The sequence below is a fragment of the Colobus angolensis genome, unplaced genomic scaffold (genome assembly GCF_000951035.1).
Source record: "Colobus angolensis palliatus isolate OR3802 unplaced genomic scaffold, Cang.pa_1.0 Scaffold159, whole genome shotgun sequence".
Taxonomy (NCBI): domain Eukaryota; kingdom Metazoa; phylum Chordata; class Mammalia; order Primates; family Cercopithecidae; genus Colobus; species Colobus angolensis.
Window position 1 is genome coordinate 6,778,594 of NW_012114699.1, and position 7,690 is coordinate 6,786,283.

General features: G+C 40.2%; 1 protein-coding gene across 1 annotated transcript in view; it reads right to left on the reverse strand.

Moving 5' to 3' along the window:
• ZNF280C (zinc finger protein 280C) overlaps positions 1 to 5,090 on the reverse strand; it is a 68,601-nt gene extending 63,511 nt beyond the window's left edge. The window contains exon 1 of the mRNA XM_011936991.1: positions 4,905 to 5,090. The gene's annotated coding sequence lies outside the window, so the exon portion shown is untranslated. The remainder of the gene's footprint in view (positions 1 to 4,904) is intronic.
• Between the last annotated feature and the right edge of the window lie 2,600 nt (positions 5,091 to 7,690).

Here is a 7,690-nt window from a genome sequence, read left to right on the forward strand (position 1 = left end):
TGGAGAAAAAGTACCAAAGAAAGAACCTAACAAAGATAGCAAAGCTGTAAGATTCTGAGTAGAGAAAGGGAGAGTAGGTAAACATTCAAGTCCTGTTATCTCAGTTACTCAGGAGGCTGAGGCAGGAGAATCGCTTGAACCCGGGAGGTGGAGGTTGCAGTGAGCCGAGATCATACCACTGCACTACAATCTGGGAGACAAGAGTGAGACACCATCTTAAAAAAAAAAAAAAAGATAAAAAGAAAGAAAATAATCAGCTGGCAGGATATAAGCTTGGGAGTGATGTGGAGAAAAAGTACCAAAGAACCTAACAAAGATAGCAAAGCTGTAAGATTCTGAGTAGAGAAAGGGAGAGTAGGTAAACATTCAAGTCCTGATGATACCATTTAAACACCTGAAGCTAGCCATGCCTGCAGCAAATTATCCACAACAGCTTTTCAGTTAAGAGAGAAAATAATTATTTTTGGTTTAATCCACTTTGAGCTAAGTTTCCGGCAACTGTGTTTAAAACTATTAATAAACTCATCAATGGACTACCTCTTTTTCAAACCAGGGTCAACAGACCTCTCAGGAAAATAGATATATTCCAGGTTGTGCAAGAGAGCTCTATAACAATATAACTCTCTTTTTGTTTTGCTATCTGACTTTTGCTATCTAAAAAAATTAACATAAGCCTGCTCTGGGGATTCCCTGGGTGACCACCTTATATAACTAAATGACGCATTTGCACTAAATGAAGGGCAATGAAAATACAGTTAGCTATAGAAATGAAGGTACTGAAAGGGTTCAAATAAAAAACCTTGCTATTATTTATATATAATAAGTAGGGAATGTATATATATAGTAAATATAAGTAGATACGAAAAACTCCATAGAAGTAGGCAGTGACTCAGCAAAATACATATTCAATATATGAAAACTGATTCAAATGGCAATGATTTTGTAGTTTCACTTGACTGCTTTGTTTTATGGTTGTGTAAGAATTCTGAGAATGTTTCAAACATTTGAAGTTCGGGGTGTCTGTGAAATTTTTTTTTTTATAACAAGAATTGGTATAGTACTGAAATCCAAGAAAACTGGATTATATCTTGGTTCCTTAGACAATTTCGCATCTAAACGATTGAAACTTTCAAAGTAGGTTTTGGGAACAAATTACATACAATTCAGAAAGAAAATAGAGGCTCTTCACCTTTTCTTTGTCCAAGTTTTTATACTATGCAAATTATCTTTTTTTCTGAAAGGCTGAACACATAAGTTCAGGTACATTTTGAGAAGACATTTAATAACTTTATTATTTTTATCCTAATTTATTTGTTTTCTTTTGTCTCTGTTAATTTTCATACTTCATCTATTTGTAGAAAATAGCTGGTTTACACTAAGATTTAAAACTCACTAGCATAATACTTTGCAAAGTTTGCCTATATTTTAAAACATTTTATGTCAGCTTTGGGATAGGGCACTATAATAAAATATACTTCTACAAATAAGTTTTGTATTATATTCAGGGTAAAGACTTTATAGGCATAGTCTTTTATTACAATTCCTATGTAAAAGATATAACATGCGGAAAAGACGAATGTACAATTACTGGCCTTTCGAAGCCAATCTGTATAGTAAATACTGTATGTAAGTTTCATAAGATATTCTATAGTCACTAATTCCTAAAGTAACCTCAAGAAGTATGTATTATTAATTAATTTGCTTTTTATAGGAGTAAAACTTATCCACCAGGGAAAATGTCAAGTAAGTGCATTCATGGGAACACTGGACACAGGGGCTGAAAACCTGAGTGGGAATTTCTGGTCTACCACTTCCTGGCTGCCAAATCTATAAGAAGTATAATTAACCTCTGTAAGCCTTAGTTTTTCTATCTGTAAAACGAAAACAGTAATACCTTCCTTGCAGCGCTAGTGTGAACATTAAATAAAGCACAGGAAATATTATTGAACAGTACTTTGCACTATTTTTCTCAACTTCTCCTTCTTTACCTGAAGTCATACCATAAGTTGATGAGTACAAGCACTTAAAACAAATCTAGTTCACATAAAGAGCTCAATTAAAATCGTATCACAGATAAATTGCATCACATCAGTAGTTCTCAAAACCTTTTGTCCCAGGATTTCTTTTCACTTAAAACTTAATGAGAACCCCAATGAGCTTTATGTTTATATGGACAGTATGTGTTGATATTTCCCATATTAGAAATTGAAACTGAGACAGATTTCAAATGTTTTTATTTAAAATATTTATAAGCCCATTACAAGTTAATAAAAATACTTTTAATGAGAATAACTTTTAAAAAAGAAATCTAATGAGAAAAGTAACATGGATTTACATTTTTGTAAATGTCTTTAATATTTATCTTAATAAAAAGCAGCTGGATTCTCTTATCAGTCTCTGGGGAAAAATACTGTATGATCTCACTTACATGTGGAATCTAAACAACTTTATCTCATAGAAACATTGAGTAGAAAGATGGTTACCAGAGGCTTGGGAGTTTGGGGGTGGGACAGATGGGGAAAAGATGTTGATTCAAGAGTACAAAGTTCAATTAGACTGGAGGAATAAGTTTTAGCTATCTATTGCACTACAAGGTGACCACAGCTAATACTAATAATGTATGGTATATTTCAAAATTGCTAAAATAGATTTTTAACATTCTCGTAACAAAATGGTAAGTTGGTAAGGTGATGGCTATGTTAGCCTCTTTCAATAATGTATACATATCAAAACATCATATTGCACCCCATAAATACACGCAATTATCATTTGCCAATAAAAAATTAAAAAGGAAACAAAAAAATGAAAAAACATATACTCCTTAAAAGAAAACTACTTTGCAGCGAAAGAATAAAGTCTAGACGAACACTATACTTTCAGGGGTCATTTCTACAGTTCATTCCTAATGATGTTTCTCTGACTGTGCAGAGCACTGGGAAGAAAAATCTAGACAAACATATTTGATTCAAATTACTGAGGAAGGCTGGGCTCGGTGGCTCACTCCTGTAATCCCAGCACTTTGGGAGGCCGAGGTAGGTGGATCACGAGGTAAGGCGTTCCAGACCGGCCTGGTCAACATAGTGAAACCCCATCTCTATTAAAATTACAAAAATTAGCCGGGCGTGGTGGCAGGCGCCTGTAACTCCAGCTACTCGGGAGGCTGAGGTAGGAGAATCGGTTGAACCCGGGAGGCAGAGGTTGCAGTGAGCTGAGATCGCACCACTGCACTCCAGCCCGGGCGACAGTGCGAGACTCCGTCTCCAAAAAAAAAAAAAAAAAAATTACTGAGGAAATCAAATCTTTTTGAATCATTAGCTAAGACAAACTCACTGAAAACCAAGTAGCTGAGACTTGGAGTTATTCAACCTAAGAACTTTTTCAATAGGATATTCTTCAACTCTTCAACATGCTTAGAAATAATATTAAAGTATTAAAAAGTTGAGAAAAAATGAAGCCTTAAAAATATAAAGGAAAAGGGAATTGAATAATACTTCTTAAAATTTTTAAGTGAGCCTCCTTGCTTATTCTCTGTGACCACCTCACTCTCACAAAAAGTGAGACGTAATATAGCAAATTGAACATTAGATGAAGGTCAGAAAGCCTAGGTTTAAGAATTGGTTCCATCACTTCCTAGGGACATGACCTCTGTCCTTGAGGCTGCTTCCTCATCTTCAAACAGTTCTATCAACACCCTACAGCCCATCTCAAAAGGGGGTGCTACCAATGAAATATACAAATGCAAGATACGATTATAATGGAATTTGTGCTGCTGTAGAAACATCAAAGGTACACAGCCCTAATTGTATAAGCAAAGCAGTGCCTTTGTAGGCTCAGTAAAGTTTCTGCTTAAGGAGATTAAGTTTGCACAGTAACCCCCAAACCAGGATACCTCACAAATACTAAGAGGAGACTTGCAGTTTAAAACTCTACTTCTAGGTTTCAATTTTATGTTACGGGCACTAAAAGACATTACAACTCATAGTGCAAACCTGAAAGCAATAGTAAAAATAATGTAAGGTCGCAGATTTAAAAAACTCCACAAAACTAACAAATCTTTCCAAACAAAGAGAATCCCTTGGATGAAGGTCTCCCATGCTTGCAGAAGCTGGTTCACTTGACATTTTCCTCTCGAATTTCTCCTTAAAAAGCATTAAAACCAGACAGAAGTTGAGAGGAGCTCCTTCCATCTCTAGAGCAGGAGTATACCTCAGCATAATTTTTTCCATCTCTTTAAGTGAAACCTGCAAACCTCCTAGTTAGAATATAGTGTATTTAACTCCACGTTTCTCCTCAGGGCTCTTATCCTCTAGACAATAACGGAATGGGGCACGATTTCTGTGACAGAGAAGGGAAGTCCCTTTGGCCAGAACAAGGTTGTGGGCATGGAATGACCGGTCCTGTGTGAGGGGAACCTAGGCAGAAAGAAGGGGCACAGGATCTCTGACGCCTGAAAGTTCGGAATCCCTTCAAGTCTCTTTTCGTTTGATTTAAGACACTTGAGGGTGGGCGGGTCTCCGTCAAACATCAGTATCAACTGTACAAAAGACGAAAGGGAGTTGCCTCCAGAAAGAAAAGCCCAAACCGGGTTGGAAACAGACCGGCAGGACTCAGGAGATGAGAAGGCTGCCGCAGCTGCCGCGGCCCGCGAAACCACTGCCCGCCGCGGGCCGCCAGGCTCTACCTCCAGAAAACCCTCCCCCTTCAGGGCCCGGCGCAAGATGGTGGCCCACCAGCTACCACGCCGCCAAGCCTGTCCCCTCCCCCGCACCTCCGTCGATCCGCACCGGCATAGAGACCCTCAGCCCGCCGCCCTCAGAACCGCCCTCTGGGGAAGGCTGCCTCGGCCGCGCGGGAGAGCTGCTGCCTGCTTCCGCGCGGCACAGGCGGGGGCGGGGGCCGCTTACCGAGAGCAGAGCAGATCGGCCTGACTGGGGTTCGGATAAGGAGGAGGAGAAAGAGGAGGAGGAAAGGGAGGAGCGCGAAATCCTCGGGCGACAGCCTCAGCAACAGCGACTCCCGCAGAGACTTCCAGCGCGGAACCGGCGCCTCCGCCGGGGGCAGGAGTATATAACTGCGCGCGCTGCCTCATGGGTAGACGCCGACTCCGCCCCCTGAACATCCGGGGCCTTTTCTAACCGCCCACGGACGGCTGGTACTTACAGGTGCAGCTACTTTACTTACCGTCGACGGGGGCCGAGCAAGTGCAATTGACCAGCGTGGATGCAGCTCTTTTAAGCAAACCTTCTATTTAACCTGGAGTTGTCATCCCAAAAAACACGTTGTACCTGACTACAGAGAAACATGAATTCCGGGTCTTCCTTGTGTGTGAGGGCTAAAGTTAAAATATATATATATTGTTTTTTAGAAATAATGTACTTGAAACACGTCTGAAAATACTAGTTATTTTTACCACGTTTTGTTTTAAACATATGGTTTTGCTTGTCTGTTACTTCTAATTGCCATATGGATGCCTATAGCAGTTACAAAAATGCCAAGGAAAAATACATTTACGGCTGGGTGCAGTGGCTCATGCCTGTAATCCCAGAACTTTGGGAGGCTGAGGTGGGTGGATCACCTGGGGTGAAGAGTTCGAGACCACCTCCCTTTCCTCCTCTTCTTTTCCCTCATCCTTCTCTGAACCCCAGTCAGGCCCAGTCAGCCTGACCAACATAGTGAAACCCCATCTCTACTAAAAATGCAAAATTAGCTGGGCGTGGTGGTGCATGCCTGTAATCCCAGCTACTTGGGAGGCTGAGGCGGGAGAATCACTGGAACTTGTAAATACGTTTACAGGAAAAGCACTTGCCAAAATACTGTTTACAGAAACATTTTCTAGACACTGCTTTGAACTCTAAAAGTTTCTTCTCCCAACTTTCTCTGCAAGGTTTATAGCAGTACTAGTTCATTTCTCTCTTTTTTTTTTTTTTTTGAGACGGAGTTTCGCTCTTGTTGCCCAGGCCGGAGTCCAATGGCGCGATCTCGGCTCACCGCAACCTCTGCCTCCCGGTCTCAAGCGATTCTCCTGCCTCAGCCTCCTGAGTAGCTGGGATTACAGGCATGCGCCACCACACCCTGCTAATTTTGTATTTTCAGTAGAGACGGGGTTTCTCTATGTTGGTCAGGCTGGTCTGAAACTCCCAACCTCAGGTGATCCCCTTGCTTCGGCCTCCCAAAGTGCTGGGATTACAGGCGTAATGCCTGACCCGATTCATCTCTTAAGAGTTGCCCAGACTGAAATATCGTGTGGCTCACATAACACACACATAAATCCAGTCACTGAATCCTACCGTTTTTTTAAAATTTGAGCTAGTTTCTTCTTTCTTATCGATACAGCTATTTGCTTCTGACCCTGAAAGTAAGCTTTACAGGAGAAGACAGAGAATAATCAAAATAAACAAAAATGTGAAAAGTCCCAAAATCTTGGGGCGTGCATAGTTGGTCCCTGCTTCCAGTCAGGGTGATAAGAAAGTCCGGGCACCTTTTCCTTTGATGCCAGCAGATTTAACACTAGGAAATCTATAGCCCGCATGACTCTGCTTTTGGTTCTAGCAGGAAATTTAAAACTTGTAATTCTCCAGCCTGCCTCCTTCTTTGGTATTGGCGGGAAATTTAAAACTGGCAGCGAAAATTGGCGCAGCTGAGAAATTTAAAACTTGCAAATCTAGAGCCTGTGCGGCATTTTCACCAGCCCTACTTCCAATATGCTATAAAGGCCCATCCAACTTCCTCTGCCTCTCTCAAACCAGCCCAGACCTGTTTGCAGCACCCACCCCTCCTCACTTACCCCCACTAGTCCCCAGGGTAATGAAATTTCTCTTAAATTCTCTTGGTATATCTAGTGTCACGAGTGTCCACATCCGACCTAAAATTAGGAGGAGGAATGGTCAAAATGCCTCAGCAGGATGACCAGAAAACACTTATACAACCAAATTTAAATCTAACTTATTCTTTTTTTCATGAAAAATACTGCCAAGAAGGCCAGCAGGCTCTGGTCAGTTGACTCTGCAGATTCTGGTCAGCAAATTTTCTATCAAGATGAAAATTTGAGAAGATAAATAATAACAATAATTAAAAGGATGTCTGGTGAGAATGGAATTAACACATGGGACGTTGTTTGGGTGATTTTTAACTATTCTTAAAACTCTTACCCAGGCTTCTAGAAAACCACTCTATATTGGTTCTCTTGACTAGCTGGCTGTATGTTTTTTTTTATTTTTCAGCATTTCCAGTAAATGAGGGCTTACTCCTGTACAAGTTTTTCTGACAATTTAAAAAATTGAGACAAATTTACATGAAAAATATCTACCATTTTGAAGTGTACAATAGAGTGATTTCTTATATATATTTACAATGTTGTACAACCATCACCACTATCTAATTCCAGAGTATTTTCATTACCTCCCACCAAAAAACCTTCAAACCTATTAGTAGCCAATCCTAATTTCTTCCTATTTGTATCCTCCCACCAATCATCAATTAACTTTTTGTATCTATGGATTTGCCTGTTCTGGATATCACATATAAATGCAAACATACAATATGTAGTTTTTTTGTGTCTAGCTTCTTTCATTCACTATTATATTTCTGAAGTAGGTTCATCCATGTTGTAGCACATATCAATTCGCTCTTTTCTTTCTTCCTCTTTCTTTTTTCCTTCCTTCCTTCCTTCCTTCCTTCCTTCCTTCCTTCC